At 37.9% G+C, this 20,691-nt stretch overlaps 1 non-coding gene across 1 annotated transcript; it reads right to left on the minus strand.

Moving 5' to 3' along the window:
• Positions 1-1,762: 1,762 nt before the first annotated feature.
• Positions 1,763-1,869, minus strand: LOC141694401 (small nucleolar RNA R71). The gene has a single exon (XR_012563713.1). It is a non-coding gene; the product is annotated as a small nucleolar RNA R71 (small nucleolar RNA).
• Between the last annotated feature and the right edge of the window lie 18,822 nt (positions 1,870-20,691).

A 20,691-nucleotide genomic window follows, 5' to 3' on the forward strand; every position in this document is an offset into this window, starting at 1 on the left:
ACTTCTACTGTAATCTGAGTTTTTATGGGACTATATATAATAGTAGAGATTCAGAGACATTGTTCACAGAGTGAATTAGATGGGGATTTATGTTTTAGATTGTGTTTTGCAAGAAGCGAAGGAGATAAGAAGAATACCGATTTAGCCAACACAGCAACGAAGAGAAGCATATATTTCTTGTGATTCTTGTTTCGTTGTAACGTTGGATGCTAGTTTTCTTGCTTTGACTTATTACTCTTGTGACGTACTCTGTTTTAATATAATTAGTTTAGTTTGTTATTTCTTGTGTTCGTTTATCATGATTTCATATGAACCATGATGGCGATAAGTTCTATTATGGGCTAATCGTGATCATGGGGGTTGCAACGGATTATTAGGAATTCTTTAGTTAATTGTTTAATACTTTAATGTATGATGATTGCATGATATCTAGTATTGGTTGTGCGTATTCGTCTTATGTGCGTCGCGAACATATAAGATAGGGTGTTAATCTCTTGTGAAGCGATGGTGGATCTTGAGATTTAGAACTTGCCATGCTAGCATAGGTTCATGTACGTTGTGCATGATTAGTGGGTAACTCTAACATTTTTATTTGCCCTATGTAATCAAAAGGAATAACTTGTGCTTAAATCGTTGTGTTGTCAATTTCTGTACACATATAGGAACTCAACATAATTGATGACTATTCAATTTCTATCTTAATTGTGGATGTTTGGTAGAATGGTATTAGTACAATGAAAGTTGGCTTTTATCAGTTTTGTGTTATTCGATTAATATCATCACTGTCACATGCTAAAGGTAATAACTATGGCTATAGAAGGAAGTAATAATGAAGTTTTGATCTCATGAGTGTTTTATTATTGATAAATTGAAGTTTTAGTTAAGTGGTTAATTAAGTAGTTAATTATAGTTAATATTTAATCAACAATTTTAAGTGTTATTATCTTAACATTGAGAAGTAATCATACATTGGTGAGTGAGTTAAATTAGACAATAAATTAGTTTGAGTCTCTGAGGGAACGAACTAGAAAGTATTCTATATTACTTGCGAACGCGTATACTTGCGTGAATATTAGTGCATGATTTCGCCCTAACAAGTTTTTGGCGCCGCTGCCGGGGACTCGGCGTATTTGTTTAGTTTATGTACTTACCATCATTGGTCATTAGGACTCAGTGATTAGGACGTAGTAGTTAATTACTCTTTTCGGTTGTGTTTCAGGTACTTTAGCAAACGTTTATGCAAACTCGTTCTCGTGCTCGCAAGAGGACCTTAGATACAGCTGAGGAGAAAGACGAAGTTCTTGATACACCGGAGAAGTTAGATTTTGAGGATTCGGATTCAGGAACTGAGCAGAAAGAACCAGTAAACATGGGAGATCATATTGTTCAAGCTGATCCAGCTCTTATGGATTTTTCTCGGCCTAAAATTGATGACATTCAGTCAAGCATCCTTCATCCGGCTATTCAAGCTAACACCTTTGAAATCAAGCCGGGCACTATTCAGATGGTGCAGAATTCTGTTTCTTTTGGAGGAGCGGCAACTGAAGACCCCAACATGCACATAAGGAATTTTGTCGAGATCTGCAGCACTTTTAAGTTTAATGGCGTGACTGATGAGGCTATCAAGTTGAGGCTTTTCCCATTCTCATTGAGGGATAAGGCTAAAGACTGGTTACATTCTGAACCAGCTGGGTCAATCACTACGTGGCAAGATCTTGCGCAAAAGTTTCTGGTGAAGTTTTATCCAATGGCAAAGACTGCTGCTATGAGGAGTGCTCTTACTCAGTTTGCGCAGCAACCTACAGAATCTATGTGCGTGGCTTGGGAACGCTACAAGGAAATGTTGAGAAAATGTCCACATCATGGAATGCTGGATTGGATGGTAATCACTGGTTTTTATAATGGTTTGGGGGCTCAATCTCGGCCCATGCTCGATGCAGCAGCTGGAGGCGCCTTATGGGCTAAAAGCTATACTGAGGCGTACAATCTTATTGAGACGATGGCTGCAAATGAGCATCAAAAGCCAACTCAGAGGATGACATCAGACAAGGTAGCAGGTATTCTGGAAGTTGATGCAGCCACCACTATTGCAGCCCAGCTCCAAGCGCTATCAATGAAGGTTGATTCTTTGGCTACGTATGGAGTTAATCAAATAGCTATGGTTTGTGAGCTTTGTGCAGGTTCTCATGCTACGGATCAGTGTTCTCTTGTCAACGAATCTGTTCAGTATGTGAATAATTATCAGCGACAACAGCAGCCTGTGCCAGCGACCTATCATCCTAACAACAGAAATCATCCAAATTTCAGCTGGGGAAATAATCAGAATGCTATTCAGCCACCATATCAGCAAGGAGTGAGTAAACAGTTTAACCCACCTGGATTCCAGCAACCACAGCAGTATGCTACAAGATAATCATATCCTCAACAGGGAAGTGCAGCTGCACCTACTAGTGCTGATTTTGAGGAACTTAAGCTGTTGTGCAAGAGTCAGGCGGTTTCTATCAAGACCATGGAAAATCAAATCGGTCAATTAGCCAATGCAGTGCTCAATCGTCAACCTGGCACTCTTCCCAGTGACACGGAAGTACCAGGCAGGAAGGAAGCTAAAGAGCAAGTCAAGGCTATTACCTTAAGGTCTGGAAAAGTAGCTGATGCTGAAAAGGCAAAAGAAGTCGAAGCTGAAGTTCGAGATGAAGAATCTAAGCAAAGGGAGAAAGCGGCGGAACCAAGGAAGACTACTGTTGAACACACTCTGCCTGAGGCTAATACAGGGGAGAAACAGCTCTATCCTCCACCACCTTTTCCTAAGAGATTGCAGCAACAAAAGCTGGATAGACAGTTCGGGAAGTTTCTGGAGGTGTTCAAGAAACTTCACATCAATATACCTTTCGCTGAGGCTCTGGAACAAATGCCTAGTTATGCGAAGTTTATGAAGACTATTCTTTCAAGGAAGGTGAAACTGGATGACCTTGAAACCGTTGCTCTCACAGAAGAATGCAACGCGGTTCTGCAACAAAAGTTACCACCAAAACTGAAAGATCCAGGAAGCTTCACCATTCCTTGCACCATTGGCAATCTAACTTTTGACAAGTGCCTTTGTGATTTGGGAGCAAGCATTAATCTGATGCCGTTGTCGATCTTTAAAAAGCTGGACCTACCTGATCCAAAACCCACATACATGTCGCTACAATTGGTGGACCGTTCCATTACTTACCCAAGGGGCATAGTTGAGGATGTGCTCGTCAAGGTGGATAAGCTCTTCTTTCCTGCTGATTTTGTTATTCTGGATTTTGAGGAAGATAAAAAGATTCCCATAATCTTGGGGAGGCCTTTCTTGGCGACTGGCCGTACCTTGATAGATGTGCAAAAAGGAGAACTTACTATGCGGGTTCAAGATCAGGATGTGACCTTCAATGTATTCAAGGCAATGAAATTCCCTACAGAAGATGAGGAGTGCTTAAAAGTGGATGTGATTGATTCTGCGGTTACTTCGGAACTCGATCACATGCTAATGTCTGATGCATTGGAAAAGGCCTTAGTGGGGGAATTTGACAGTGATGATGAAGATAGCAACGAGCAATTACAATATCTGAACGCTTCTCCCTGGAAGCGAAAGCTAGATATACCATTTGAATCTCTTGGTACTTCTGACCTCAAGAACGCTGAAGGGAAGCTCAAACCATCAATAGAGGAAGCGCCTACCTTAGAGCTCAAACCATTACCTGAACACTTGAGGTATGCCTTTTTAGGTGATTCATCTACGTTACCTGTTATTATTTCAGCTGACCTTTCAGGTAGTGAGGAAGACAAGCTCTTAAGGATTTTGAGAGAATTCAAATCGGCTATAGGATGGACTATAGCAGACATCAAGGGGATAAGTCCTTCATACTGTATGCATAAAATTCTGTTAGAGGAAGGTAGTAAGCCAACTGTGGAACAGCAGCGAAGACTGAACCCAATCATGAAGGAGGTGGTGAAGAAAGAAATTCTGAAATGGCTAAATGCAGGCATCATTTATCCTATTTCTGACAGCTCGTGGGTGAGCCCTGTACAATGTGTTCCTAAGAAGGGATGTATCACTGTGGTCGTAAATGAAAAGAATGAGCTCATCCCTACTCGAACAGTTACAGGATGGAGAGTATGCATGGATTATAGAAAATTGAACAAAGCCACAAGAAAGGATCACTTCCCTCTCCCATTCATTGATCAAATGCTTGACAGATTGGCGGGACATGAGTATTTTTGTCTTCTGGATGGGTATTCCGGGTATAATCAGATTTGTATTGCACCAGAGGATCAGGAAAAGACTACCTTCACTTGTCCATTTGGCACATTTGCTTTTCGTAGAGTTTTGTTTGGGTTATGTGGCGCCCCGGCCACCTTTCAGAGATGTATGATGGCTATATTCTCTGACATGATTGGAAATAACATCGAAGTGTTCATGGATGACTTCTCCGTCTTTGGACACTCATATGATGAATGCTTGAATAATCTGCGCGCCGTACTCAAAAGATGCGTGGAAACTAATTTGGTGCTTAATTGGGAGAAATGTCATTTTATGGTGCGTGAAGGCATTATCCTTGGGCATAAGGTCTCTAGCAAAGGTCTGGAGGTGGACAAGGCCAAGGTGGGAGTCATTGAAAATCTTCCCCCACCTAATTCAGTGAAAGGAATCCGTAGTTTTCTCGGTCATGCAGGTTTTTATCGGTGATTCATCAAGGACTTTTCAAAGATATCTAAGCCGTTGTGCAATTTACTTGAGAAAGATGTGCCTTTCAAATTTGATGATGAATGTTTGGCAGCATTCGAGACTCTCAAGGAGAGTTTGATCACGGCACCAGTTATTACAACACCAGATTGGACAGAACCGTTTGAGATGATGTGTGATGCGAGTGACTATGCGGTAGGCGCAGTTCTGGGACAGCGCAAGAAAAATCTATTCCATGTGGTCTACTATGCGAGTAAGACTTTAAATGGGGCCCAATTGAACTACACCACTACTGAGAAGGAGCTTTTGGCTATAGTCTTTGGCTTTGAGAAATTTCGATCTTATCTGCTTGGTACGAAAGTGACAGTATTCACTGATCATGCAGCTATTCGCTATCTGGTTTCTAAGAAGGATTCGAAGCCGAGACTCATTCGTTGGGTGCTTTTACTTCAGGAATTTGAGTTAGAGATCAAAGATAGAAAAGGTACCGAGAATCAAGTAGCTGACCATCTCTCTAGGTTGGAGAATCCCGATTCTACTTCACAAGATAGGACGTTAATCAATGAATCTTTTCCGGATGAGCAGTTGTTTGCAATTCAGGAGGAAGAACCATGGTTTGCAGATATTGTAAACTATCTTGTCAGCAATATAATGCCTCCCAATTTGACATCCGCGTAAAAGAAGAAGTTTCTGCATGAGGTGAAGTGGTATATGTGGGATGAACCATATTTATTTAGACAGGGAGCTGACCAGATCATCAGGAGATGTATCCCGTTCTGTGAGATGGAGGGGATATTACGAGACTGCCATTCCACGGTTTATGGTGGACACTATGGAGGTGAGAAAATGGCAGCTCGTATTCTGCAAGCAGGTTTTTTCTGGCCCATCTTGTTCAAGGATGCTCATCAGTTTGTTTTAAGGTGTGATCGTTGCCAAAGAGTGGGAAATTTGTCAAGGAAGGATGAGATGCCATTAAATGTGATGCTTGAAGTCGAGGTCTTTGATGTATGGGGAATCAATTTCATGGGGCCTTTTATCTCATCTTGCAATAATCAGTACATTTTGCTGGCAGTCGATTATGTCTCAAAATGGGTCGAAGTTAAAGCTTTACCGACAAATGATGCAAAGGCAGTGCTAAATTTTCTTCATAAGCAAATTTTCACAAGGTTTGGAACACCTCGGGTAATCATAAGTGATGAAGGATCGCATTTTTGCAACCGTAAGTTCACTTCTATGATGCAGCGTTATAATGTGAATCATCGAGTAGCTACTGCCTATCATCCGCAAACAAATGGTCAAGCGGAAGTGTCTAACAGAGAGATAAAGCGCATTCTAGAGAAGGTTGTTTGTCCGTCAAGGAAGGATTGGTCTTTAAAGCTCGATGAAGCTGTTTGGGCTTACAGAACAGCATACAAAACTCCACTTGGGATGTCACCGTTTCAGTTGGTGTACGGTAAGGGATGTCATCTACCGGCGGAGCTTGAGCATAAGGCCTACTGGGCATTGAAGAAATTGAACCTGGATTTAGATGCAGTTGGGAAGAAAAGAATGCTTCAGCTTAATGAACTTGATGAATTTCGACTTCAAGCGTACGAGAATAACAAAATGTATAAGGAAAAGGTGAAAAGGTGGCACGATAGGAAGCTACATCCTAAGTTGTTTGTGCCAGGGCAACAAGTTCTGTTATTCAACTCTCGGCTCCGACTTTTTCCTGGGAAGTTGAAATCAAGGTGGTCTGGACCTTTTATTGTCAAAACTGTGTTTCCACATGGAGCGGTGGAAATTTTTGAGAATGATTCGGACCAAGCATTCAAGGTTAACGGTCAGCGGTTGAAGCACTACTATGGGGACATGGCAAACCGAGAGGTGATTAGTGCCATTTTGTTGACTACGTGAGAAAGGAACGAACGTCAAGCTAATGACGAAAAAGAAGCGCTGCGTGGGAGGCAACCCATGAATTGTTGTTACAGGAACCCTTAGAAGTTAATAACCTATCCAAAAACACAAAAAAATCAGAAAACAGGGGCTGAAAATTTTTTTTTCCAGAGACCCTCTGCGCGCCCGCGCAGCTATGCAGAGCGGCCGCGCAGGGGTCGAGTTCCAGAAATTTTTTTTTTACAGTTCAGAAAAAAAAAAAACAAAAACACAAAAAAACCATTACAGCCCATAAACCCACGAATTCTTTTCCCATTACCCCATGATTTTATCCCTCAACCCCACTCCTAATCTAATTTAACCTACTCCACACCCTATATATACATACACCTATCCTACATATCTCCCACAACTTCCTACACTTAAACCCTCTCATAAACATCAAAAATCAGTTCTTACACACTTTTATTCACAAATCAATGGCACCCAAGAGAGCACGCACTATTGACAACAGCAGCACAGTTCCTACTGCTGATTCATCAAGGGGTACTGCTGCAAGGCCTCAGTTAACTGACAGAGCCGTGGAGGAGGAGTACACTAGGCTGTTGGGGAAGCCGATTCTGAAGGAGAGGGGGTTTTTACCATCAGGGAGGGATGGTGAGTTGTTGCCCATGATTGCAGAGAAGGGGTGGATAGCTTTTTGTGAGTCACCCGAAGCAGGTTCGATGAGTGTTGTTCGCGAGTTCTACGCGAACGCGAAGGCTGAAAAGAATGGGTTTTCTGTAGTTCGGGGGCTGACGGTTGATTATCATCCTGCGGCGATTCGCCGAGTGATTGGACAACGAGAGAGAAAGCCCGAGGAGGAGAACTGGAATGAAAAGACTGCTGAGGATTTTAACTTGGATTTGATTTGTGCGACTCTCTGTCGACCGGGCACAATTTGGAACCGCAGTCCAGCCAATAATGAGTATCGTCACTTTCCGGCGATCGCCATGAACAGGTATGCCCGTGCATGGAACGCATTTATATGTGCTAATATTTTGCCTTCTTCACATGCACACGAGGTCACAGTTGAGAGAGCACAGTTGTTGTGGGGAATTCTGAATGAGGAATACTATGTGGACCTTGGTGAGTTTATCTACCAAGGAATTTTGAAGTTTTTGAGGGGAGCAAAGCATATGAACATCCCTTATGCATCCACGGTTACAAAGCTATGCCGTGCAGTAGGAGTGAACTGGCCGGCTCATGAGCAGTTGCAGTTGCCAGCAGCTCCTATAGATTCTGGCACTCTGAATGGGATGCAGGAGTGGACCGGTGGTGAGCCTGAGGAGCATGGGCTGGGTTATCATCTTCCAGGAGGGCGTCCAGCACGAGGTGCTACTATGGCCAGGCCAGGGCATGGTGAGGCTAGTTCTTCGAGAGCTCAGGAGGGTGCTGGGATGGGTGATGCCCAGTATATGAGGCTTTCACGGCGGATGGATGCCATGTTTGAGACGCAGAGCAGGTTTGCTCAGGAGCTCACTCTTGCGTTAGGGACTGCTTTTCGAGGCCTTGGAGTTGATATCCAGTGGCCAGTTTTTGGTGAGGACTCTGCATACCCGCCGCCTGATACTCCATCCACTGAGGGTGATGATGATGATGACTCCGAGTAGGTATACCCTGTGTTCCTTTCTACTACCTTCACCGGGGACAGTGAAGATTTTAAGTTTGGGGGTGGTAGTTAAGGAATATTTTGTGTGTGTCATATAGTTGCATATTCATGATAGTTAGTTCATATAGTTGCATAATTTTTGCCTTATAGTTTTTTTATATATAGCTTTATTTGTTTGTCATATCATATAGCTCATGCATATACCATGATCCCTTTTGCAATGATTTATCGACTGAATTGTGATATTGATGCGAGTGTAGTGATAGCATTAAAGTGATATTAAGTTGTGTAGGTTGATATGCATGCTAGAAGCACTTGTATTGTCACTAAGTCTTAGAGAATGCTGAAGGACTAGATTGTTGCTATGATCTGATTATTTTCGAGGATAATCTATTTATTATGCTTAGAATTTGATAATAGGTTCTTAGTGGTAAAGGCATGAAAAAGAAAAAAAAATGGAGTAAAAATGGAATTTGTTGCTAGTTGTGGGTAGGCGTCAAATGGCTAGTAGCCGGCTCGCATGTTATGCGAGTAGTCTAGGGTTGAGCAAGATGGAGCGAAACGCACTTGCTCAGAGTTAAAAAAAAAAAAAAAATTTGCGTAATTGATCAAGAGTGGGCTCTTTGGTATTCGAGTTATTAAGTTCTTAGGAGACTTTGTGCCTAGTGACCTAAGGCTTTTAGAGTCTGGGATCCGCTAACCTAACGCTCGTTACATGGATACCATTGTATAAGTCTTTTGTGGACCTCACTCATTGCACTGTCAAATAAGCATTTGAGTTGTAAATAAAAAGCACGATTCTGTAGTAAGCTCCAAAGTTCTTGTAGTGTTGTAAATCACTTTGTGCCTATAATTTTTATTCTTTGTATAATTGTAGGATTGCCTTGAGGATAGTCTAGTCATAGTAATTGGTCTAGTTCCGAAGCATATCTGTTAAGCATTTGCACACACCACGTTTCTGGCGGTATGTCCGTTTGCATGAGTTTCTTGATCTTTAGTGTCTAACTGCATTCGTTGAGACGTGACAATTTGGTTGGTTAATTGTAGTAAGGGGGATCGTTGCATTTTCATATAGATTGCATTCATGCATATTTTTATTTGTTTTTGAGTCTGTGACGCTTGAGGACAAACATCGATTTAAGTTTGGGGGTGTGATAAGTGGCATTTTATACCACTTAGAACGTCTTAAAATGGCTTAAATTGGTGTCTTGAAATCAAGTATTTTGTGTGTTTGATGCGTTTTTCTAGTGTTTATGCATTTCAGGGTATTAGTTGCATTTCGGAGAAGGAATCATCAAGAATAAGCCTTGGCATGTGTTCACCATTGCGAGAGGAAAAGAACGGGCAGATTACGGCGAAGAAACAGAGCAAACCTGGAAATTTTCCAGTAGGGTCCTGCGCGCCCGCGCAGCAATGCTGAGCGGCCGCGCAGCAGCCTTGCGCGCCCGCGCAGAAATGCTGAGCGGCCGCGCAGGGTCGGGGAAAATAATATATTGTTTTAGACTTCTACTTCTGTTTGGCTTCCAACTTCTATGTAATCTGAGTTTTATGGGACTATTATATAAGTAGATTTGAGACGTTTTTCACAGAGTATTAAGAGGGGATTATGTTTTAGATTGTGTTTTGCAAGAAGCGAAGGAGATAAGGAAGAAGACCGATTTAGCACACAGCAACGAAGATGAAGCATATATTCTTGTGATTCTTGTTTCGTTGTAACGTTGGATGCTAGTTTTCTTGCTTTGACTTATTTACTCTTGTGACGTACTCTGTTTTAATATAATTAGTTTAGTTGTTATTTTCTTGTGTTCGTTTATCATGATTTCATATGAACCCATGATGGCGATAAGTTCTATTATGGGCTAATCGTGATCATGGGGTTGCAATGGATTTATTATGGAATTCTTTAGTTAATTGTTTAATACTTTAGTGTGTGATGATTGCATGATATCTAGTATTGGTTGTGCGTATTCATCTTATGTGCGTCGCGAACATATAAGATAGGGTGTTAATCTCTTGTGAAGCGACGGTGGATCTTGAGATTTAGAACTTGCCATGCTAGCATAGGTTCATGTACGTTGTGCATGATTAGTGGGTAACTCTAACAGTTTTATTTGCCCTATGTAATCAAAAGGAATAACTTGTGCTTAAATCGTTGTGTTGTCAATTTCTGTAGACATATAGGAACTCAAAATAATTGATGACTATTCAATTTCTATCTTAATTGTGGATGTTTGGTAGAATGGTATTAGTACAATGAAAGTTGGCTTTTATCAGTTTTGTGTTATTCGATTAATATCATCACTTTCACATGCTAAAGGTAATAACTATGGCTATAGAAGGAAGTAATAATGAAGTTGTGATCTCATGAGTGTTTTATTATTGATAAATTGAAGTGTTAGTTAAGTGGTTAATTAAGTAGTTAATTATAGTTAATATTTAATCAACAATTTTAAGTGTTATTATCTTAACATTGAGAAGTAATCATACATTGGTGAGTGAGTTAAATTAGACAATAAATTAGTTTGAGTCTCTGAGGGAACGAACTAGAAAGTATTCTATATTACTTAAGAACGCGTATACTTGCGTGAATATTAGTGCGTGATTTCGCCCTAACAGATGGATAGCAGCACAAGATCGTCAAAGGAAGTATGCAGCTTAATCAAGGAAGATATGGAATTTGACGAAGGGAATTTGGTATTTTTAAAAGTATCACCATGGAAGGGATTAACGAGGTTTGGGAAGAAAGGAAAACCGAGCCCAAGATAGGTCGGACCTTTTGAAATTTTAAAGCACATTGGAAAAATAACTTTCGAGTTAGCGTTACCTCCGTACATGGAGCACATTCGTAATATTTTTCATGTATCAATGCTTAAGAAGTATAATCCAGACTTCAGGTATGTAATATGTAGAGAGTCTGATAGAGATTCTAGAGGAAAGAGAGAATGTATTGAGAAATAAAGTGGTAAAATTAGTAAGAGTATTATGGAGAAACCCAAAGGTTGAGGAGTCAACCTGGGAGTTAGAAAGTAATATAAGAGAAAAGTACCCTCATTTGTTTTCTTAGGAGATTCTGAGGACAGAATCCTTTTAAGGGGGAAGGATGTAATATCCGGGATATATCGTGGAATTATTTTTGTTAATAGATAATTATTATATGTATTCAGTATCTATTCTATGAATTATTTGTTAAGTGTTGAATGTGTTTGAATGTTTAAAAATGTTATTAATTAAGTATTTCAATTTTTATATGTTCCAAATAAAATATAAATAATTGTCATATCTTCCTAATTATTTTTATGTCGATTTATGAATTTATAGGAATCATATGGATTTTATAAAATCTTTTTCCGGGTATTTAAAATCTATTTTATAAAAATGGGAACCAAGCACCGTTATCCGTTTTTAATTTTTTAGAACCCGAAACTCTTCCGAGAACTCCTTCCTAACCTAATTGCAAGATTCCGAGCATTTTCCGTGTTTCGACTTTTCCGATCCGGCGTACGGTTTGTCCTGCGCGGGTCCCGGCGCAATATTTTTGATACAATATTCGTTTCGGTAAATCAATAAAACTCGTATTTTCGATAAACTATCACAATTATCACCTCGTAATACGTGTAACCAGGCGCTGAGACCAAGACCGCAGTACAAATTGTACTAGTTTGGATAATTATCTCGAAAACCGGTACCGTTTGGATCAGTTTTTATAAATAAACGTACCATTTTATATCCGGAATGATCCAACGGGATACTATTTCCCCATAACTATAAATAGCCTCTACCGTATTTTATTTTGTACCGGAAATCATTTGCAAACAGTTTTTACAGAATTTTTACAGAGAAAATACTATAGTTATATTTTGTTCTTCGTAATCAAACACAAATTTAAAGGCGTTATCGATATCCGATTTTGGCGTACATATATTCAAAATGAAGCTACTGAAATCTAGAATCCAAATCTTCCATCAATTTCAACCCAGAAACATCAGGTGATTTTCTATTTAATTATTTATATTCGAATTTCTTGGTATTTAAATTATGAATTTTTGTAGAGATGATTGTTTGAATGATTTGATGATTGTATGTTGTAGAGCTTGTTACCCTGATCATTTTGGTATGTCGTATGATCGATTTGGAGTCCAATAACATGCTCAAATATGTGTTTGATTCTCAGAATTTGAAGTTAGGGTTTATAATTAGTTTGAATGTTCTTGATTGAATTTGGGCGATTCTTTATTGAGGGCTATCTCTTGAAATTGATTGCATGAATGAATAGATCATGGATCAAGCAATCGAATGGTATAAATAAAATTAATAGACGATAACTGGTTGTTTGTGGCCGGAAAAACGACGACGACGGCGGCGGGATTTTTGGTTCGCCGTTATGGCCATTTGGCCGTGATTTTGGTAAAACTGATTACAGATACACACTCCTGGAAGCTAGTAGGTTGTTACCCGTGAGTTTGAGCTCATTCTGGGCGAGTTACCAGTCGCCGGAAAAGCTCCATGGCGGCAGCCATGGAGTCTGGCCACCGGAATCGTGGGAGAAAGAAGGTGATGCCAAACTTACAGTTTGGTCACTCTTCTTTCTATATTCTTTTACCAAATATCCTGTAGTTTATAAAATTTCAAATAATGGATTTCTGTTTTAAAACATTTCAAAAATTATATTTCTATTTATATTAATTTTCAGAAATTTAATTTTAATTCCAAAATTCATTATTTTTACCTCTGAAAATTATTTTTTTTTATTCTGAAATCAATCCAAATTATTTAATTAATTAATTTTAATTAATAGTTAATTATTTAATTAGTCAATTAATTTAATTATTAATTGATTAATTGATTTAACTAATTATTAATTAATTTTAGTTGATTATCTAATTAGATTTAATTATTTATTTTGATTTAAAAAATTCCGAAACATAGTTTCGAGCTTTAAAATATTATTTTAAATTGTTTCCAAGGCTCGATAATTATTATAAAATTGTTTTGAAGCCAGATTTGGCCAACCAAACCCTGTTTATTACTCCGAAATTGATCCAACGACCCGTTTTAATTCCGAAAAATGTTTTAAAAATCATTTTAAATACCCGAAAGCCCGTTTATGACCCGAAACTTAGAAGCGGGGCATAGGAGAAGCGGATGAGTGATTGTTGAATGGGGTCATTAGACAAGTACAAATGAAGTTGAAATCGATTATGATAAGGCAAATACTTCTAAACCTTTCTCGAAATATAATGCAAATATTCTCTTGTGACATACTGTTAATACCCAAAATAGTTCTGTTTTATATTGTAAATACTTTGAATCCTTCAGCCTTGAACCTGAGCCATATCATTTGATCTTTGAGCCGCAAGCCTTATTCTTTGTGAACCATTTCTTGTTGATTTACCAGATATTAAACCACACAAATACGATATTATTCCACAAATATATAACCATCATATACCAAACACTGGAATAAAATTATTTAAATGTACAAAAACTTTTATACTCATCCATACCTTGTGATATCAAAGTACCAAAACCTTGTAAAAACACTATTCATCTAATACCCGATTATCCTACCGGCTGGAGGCCACTTCTTTTATGTACTTTGACATACCCTTTCGGTAACCATGAATTTTTACCATGCTTTTATACAAATGTTTTATTGTTATTTATTATGATCTGGTTTTATTAAATTCTATTGTTTATCATATTGAATTGCTTTAGAATTGGATAGTTTTCTTTGTGTGTACCAGATTCGTGGTCAGACCATATCGATGGTCAAGTTAGGCCAATGTGTGCCTTGGATCCAGTAGTTAGAGCAATGCTGTGTGCTTTGCTCGGGGTTAGTGCGTGACTGATCAGCAGCCTAACCTTGGTTTTAAAAACTTAAAATGAATGTCCAATTCTATTGGTTGTTTAATAAGAAATTTGATTCCTTTGAATCATCTCGTCTATTATTGTTTAACCTCAGTTATTGATAATATGACTTGCTGAGCTAGTTAGCTCACTCTTGCGAATCTTTTTATGTATTCTACAGTTAAGAAGGATACGGTTGATAGCGAGGTTTCCCAGTTCAATGTTCGAGCTAGGATTCCAGATTATGATTGATCGAGCTAGCAGGAGCTTATTGCAGTAGTGAGATAGTAAGATTGTAAAAATAATTTCATGTCAGTTGTAAATTAAATTAGTTGGGATTTGGTACGTTGTAATAAAAGTTAAGGTTGTGGCTTGTGTTCATACTTTAACCTGTTGCGATCCGTGGTTATGTAAAGCAGGGTCATTGCAAATAATATTTTATATACAGGTTTATATATCGAGTATATGTTGTGGACCCCAAACTTCTGACCCGGGTTTTGGAGGGCGCCATAATGGTTGTGTTCAAGGAAATATGATTTCTTGATATATGATCGCAAGAGAAGTTTAAAGTGATTTTGTGGTTTAAAACTCAAGAGGAGACCCGTTATGGGCACTCTTAAGTTCGACCACCACCAAACATGATCCAAGGAGAGCCGGTGGACTTTTAAATTGTGATTTTCCAAGTGCTATAGTATGATCTTGCTAAGATACTAATTGCATGTTTGATATTTGATGATTTCTTGAAGTGTTGTTGGTAAATGAAGTGTTATGTTTAGAAGATTGTATGAAAGGTCTATTAGTAAGTGATATTGTTGTTTAGATGATTAAAATGGTATGCATGTCATAAGAATCCATATGCATGTCCCTAAAAGTTATTGCATGTCAATGTTTTAGGCTTTTTTTTTGGTTTTGAACCTTTGCTAGGTTTGAATTTTTATAAAAATTAAGGGGAAATGATGATTTTTATTATATAATAGTATGAATGGAAGCACTAAGTTGGTTTCAAGTGACTTGATTGGTTTTGTGCTAGAGTTGGTTCGAATTTTTGAGTAAAAAAGGAAAGGAGTAGTCATTTACTTAGGGTTCTTAAGATTTAAGAATCAAAGTATCTTTGGTTTTGATTAAAAGAGTTTTTAGTTGGAATTTTTACTTTTAAAAAATGGGTTTTTGATTTTGATTGAAGCTTATAAAGAGTTTTGGATTAAGGGATTAAATTTGCTTCAAATTTCTTTGAAAAAGGTTTTAAAGGATGAATTTTGGTATAAACTAAAGAGTGTAAATGATCCCTATACTTGCATGTCAAATTATGGTGTTGCATGAGATGATTCTTTAGAAATTCGAATGATATAAGTTGGATTTATAGAAATTTTGATGGATTATGTGCTTAAAGTGTTGCTTGTGTGTTTCTATGATAAATTGGAGATATATATGAAAGAAATAAGAATTGCATGTTAAGATATAGGTTATAATTGACAAGATTAGAGTCTAAAAGGATCACTGGATCTTTAGTTAGTGATTTGCGTTAAAGCCGAATGGTTTATGGCTATAAAATGATTGATTTGATGCTAAAGTGGATGCATGTGAGATTTGTAAGAATAATGTGGATTATTTGCTTGTTTGGTTCGAATTAATTGATGTAAAAAGAAGGCTTTTGAGTTGTTTTGATACGAGATTATGTATTGATATGATAACTCGAGTATAGAGTTTAATATACGAGGATTAAATGTTATATGTCATATTTGTATTACAATACGTGATCCGAAGTCTATTTGGTTTGGATGTGCGAGTGTTGGTATATGCGTATATGTGTATATGGTGAGAGTATATATATATGTGCATACCCTTAGGGTATTACGTTTAAGGGGAAAGTTAAGCGTTCCGGGAACGTGAGTTAAGGAACTAATTAAGGTTTTGGTTTTGGATTGTAGATTCGGAGCGTAAGGGCATTTAGGCTAGGAAATGGAAAGGTTTACTAGGTGGCAGCAGTTTAACCTTCAGGAAAGCAAATTCAGGGAAGTAACTCTATTTACTTGTGTAAATGGTTAAGAGAGGATATTGTTCATGCCAAGTAGAGTATTGAACTATTAAAGTAATGTACCCCTGTTATTGATACCCTGTCATTGATCTTATGAATTTGTTATTGATAAGCTTATTGATCCAACCCTTTGGTAACCCCTTTTTTCCTATTCCGATTATTTGTTATACCATGAACTGTTATAAACCCTATAAGTACCTTTACGAACCCCTTGTAATGATGCTTCATTCCTTGTTTACCTTATCCTCTATTGATCCTTGAAATGGTTTTGATTTCCCTAACTTGAGTACCATGTTATCATTGATCAAGATCCCCAGAATTAAACTTTGCTTATCCCTGATTCATTCCCTTAACTTTGAATTCTTGAAATTGAACTTAAGAATGAGTTTCGACTTGAAAGAGTCCGAATGATTTCATATTATTGGTAATGATAAAATGAATTTAGTAAACCTACCTTTCTCCAACTCAAGGTTTTCCAAATGAATTCCTAATGGATTGGATTGGGACGTAAGACGCTAGCGGGGCTAGTCCAGTCATAGTAAGACGCTAGCGGGGCTAGTCCAGTTTAAGGCTGAAATTATGCCATTGGTACCTTAAAGACCGGATGGAGGTCGGTACGGGCTGATCACCCGTATTATTATGAAATGAAAGATAAAGTGGTCCAATCAAGGGTTCCTTAATGATTTTAAAAGGAATTGAAATTTCCTATTCAGCAATTGATTCTTTGAAAATTTAAAAAGGTTTGTTGCTTTGTAAAGAGTTGATTGTGATATTGTGAAGCTTGCAGCTTGTGAACCCTGATTTTGATTCTATTGATCATATGATTGATTCCTTATAATGAAAAGATTGTCACTTTCCATTTGAAAGATCATTTATGATCCTGTTAATGATTTATGATGAATGTCGGCTTTCACCCTGCTTTGAGCCTTGTTCCTTGAAAGCCCAAAATTTTCTTCATAGCCCCTTTTATAACTTGAAAGATAGAAATCTGCCACCTAGAACTGTTAAAGTAGAATGCCCTGAGATCAGTAAAGTATATTGTGGATTTTATATTGTAGAACTGCTGTTTAGTTACTTGCTGAGTTTTATACTCATATGTTTTGTTTTAATCTAACCATGGCAGTTAAGCAAGAAGATGGCCAGGCTTAGGCGCACTTCTCGTAAGAGCGTACCTGGTGGTCCCTATCGTGTTGAGGGCTTTCGGTTACCAGAGCAGGTAGTAAAGTTTCTGAATGAGCAAGCGCTTAGCCAAAGAGTTGTAAAGATACAATGGGTTATTTGTCGGTTCCAAGCCGGGTTTGACTATGTATATTTGGTTTTATTTTGGGGTTGTAAGTTATATTTTAAGATTGGTAGTTGTAATCTTGTCTCATACTTTATCCTGTTTGATCCTGTTAGTAGCTAATCGGGGTTTATGCTTATTTAAATTAGTAGTTTAAAGGTGTGTGGGTCCTCATTTCCTAACACCGAGATTATGGGCGTCACAGTTTAGAAAAGCTAATAGCATGTTTATTATGCTATATAGTTAACACTGGTTCTCTAGTTAGATGCAAAAAATTAGATAAAAATTCTTGTAACACTCTCGAGAAGAAGCTGAGCTCTTTAACTTAGAAGAGCTTAAAAATTTTGTAGCAAAGCATCTTAATTTTTAATACAAAAATTAAGTGAGTTTTGAAGATCTGTGTTCTTTATTTTATGCAAGTTTAATTTTTGCATGAACACTTTTTTATACAAGATTTAATTTACTTTGTTCAACCATTATCTTTAATGAAAAGCATAAAATCAGTAAACACATTCACCCCCCCTTCTGTGTGTGATTCATTACCTAACAAATGGTTAACTACATTTTCACTTTCAAGGGATTATCATTAAATACTCATATCTCATTCATCTCTTATTCATTTTGAGTGGTTCAAAGTGTCTCGGAAAGCTCTCACAGAGGAACACGCATTCTGAGCATCACTTGTTGCGCACATGTAACATCTTTCACTCAAGTGTGGCTCAAACATGACTTGACAATGTGAGGCTAAAACCCACATTTTCTAATAATCCCCCACATGGATGAGATTGATGTTTCAGTAGCACACACCAGACAGACAGACACGGAGTTTGACATGGAGATAGTTTCTTCAATCAAATATAGCATACAATAGGTAGAGAATGCCTTGAACCTTCGCTCGAATAAGCATATCGACTTTACTGGTAGACAGTGAACGTGCTTGTCCTTGAACTATTTGGTTATTGGTGTAAATGATGATATACTTATCAGTATATCATTTCTGACTCGTTCAGCTCTCATGAGTATGTTCATTTTGAACATGAAACATCATCTTGGTTATGCAGGAGTTTCTAAAGAATTGTGCCTCGCAATTCTCCTTTAAATCAGCTCCACTTCTCTCCCATATAGGTGATCTTTATATTATAGATTAACCCACATTTACCCAACTGAATTCCATGCATTTACTCCGAACTCCATGTATTCACCAAAGATTATTAAAAGCTCAAAAACTTAACCTCGTACCTTATGGATCTCACAGTTTCCTCATCATCGGAACATGCCAAGGGTTACCCTCACAGTGATTTGGTCACCATGATTTAGTTGACCCATTGAACCAAGTTCTTGGGATCTCCAGTCAGAATTGGTTGGGTTTCCACCATGATGCCGTTATTGGCTCAAGGCCCATCCTTCTCGATGATTTCTTAATCACTTCTGTTGATAACCCTTTAGTTAGCAGATCCATGATATTATCCTTTGAGAGTATATAGTCAATAATTATAATTCCGGTTAATATAAATTGTCTAATGAAACTATGTTGTTGTCTTATGTGACGAGAATTTCCATTATACATCATGCTCTGTGCTCTGCGAATAGCGGAATGACTATCGTAGTGTATCCCTGTTATAGTCATATGCTTTGTCCATCTTGGAATATCCTCCAAAAATTGGCGCAGATATTCAGCCTCTTCAGAGCATTTATCTAGTGCCACAAACTCGGCTTCCATCGTGGAATGAGTTATCACGGTTTGCTTTGAGGATTTTCATGACATTGTCACGCCTGCTAGTATAAACACATAGCCACTCGTAGACTTTTGGCCTTCTTGCTAGATATCCAGTTCACATCATTATAATCCTTCTAATATTACTGGATATCTGCCATAGTACAGTCCATAATCTCGAGTTCCTTTCCAGTATCTCAGTACCCGTATGATTGCTTTCTAGTGATCAGCTCCCAAATTACTCGTAATTCTACTCAACTTGCTAATTGAGTATGCAATATCTGGTCTTGTAGAATTCATAAGTACATCCGACTTTCAATTATTCTTGAGTATTCCAATTGGGAAACCACTTTACTTTTTATTCTTGAATAAATGTAAAGTCATCCACGGGTGTCCTAGCTTTCTCATATTCATCCTTAAGAAAATTCTCAAGGATCTTGTCAACATAATGAGGTTGACTCAATACGAGTGCCTCTAATGTTCCAGAAATCTAGATTCCTAGAATCACATTTTCTAGTCCCACATCTTTCATGCCAAATCTCAATGTCAACATGTCCTTAGTAGATTTGATCACTTTATCACTGCTACCAGCAAAAAGTAGATCATCTACATATAATGTCATAATGACATAGCCATTATCATTTTACTCGACATAATTGCCCTCGTTGTCCTTGTAATAGGAACAACTATCACATTCATTGATCTTTAACCTACTAGCTACCACGACCTTATCAATTTTTTATGCCATTTCATAGGCGTTTGCTTCAAGCCATACAGTGACTTCACTAGTCTATAGACTTTCCTTTCTTTTCTAGGAAGAACAAACCCTTAAGGTTGTTCCATATAGAATTCTTCATATATATCCCCATTTTGGAAAGCTATTTTCACATCCATTTGATGTATTGCTAAATTTCGTATTGCAATGATAGCAAACATCTTCCTTATAAACATTATTCTCGATTGGAGAATACATGTCAAAGTAATTAATGTCTTTATATTTTTGTATCTTTTGAATACAATTTCCGCCTTATACTTGTCGATAGTGCCATCAGTTTTCAACTTTTTCTTTTAAACCCACTTTCTACCTAGAGGCTTACAACCGTCTAGCAAGTCCACTAATTCTGAAGTATGATCCTACATAATTGGATCAACTTCATTCATGATGGCCTCTTTCCACATAGGACCATTAGGTGAGGTAACCGCTTCCTTAAATGTTTTTGGGTCACCCTCTTCGAGCAAATAGGTCATAAAGTCAGACTCATAGGATTTCTCAGTACGTTGGCATGTTCTCCTTCTACTACCCCCATATTTTCGTCCTCGCTTTCTGTTGAGTAATATTGAAGCTGTATGTGTAACTCAACAATGCTGATTTGGATAGCTGAACATAGACCAAAGGGCTTGCAAATAATCTATGTTGCACTAGAATACGTACATATTTATTATTGGTTATATACATAATGATCCTGGTAGCTGCAGTGAAGAAGACGTCAACAGAAGTCCGTATGAAGTTCATTAATATGTTCAAGCAACGGAGGAATAAGGTTGAAGTCATTAGAAGCAATTATTAGGATCAGTATGA

Source organism: Apium graveolens, chromosome 10 (assembly GCF_009905375.1).
Source record: "Apium graveolens cultivar Ventura chromosome 10, ASM990537v1, whole genome shotgun sequence".
Taxonomy (NCBI): Eukaryota; Viridiplantae; Streptophyta; class Magnoliopsida; order Apiales; family Apiaceae; genus Apium; species Apium graveolens.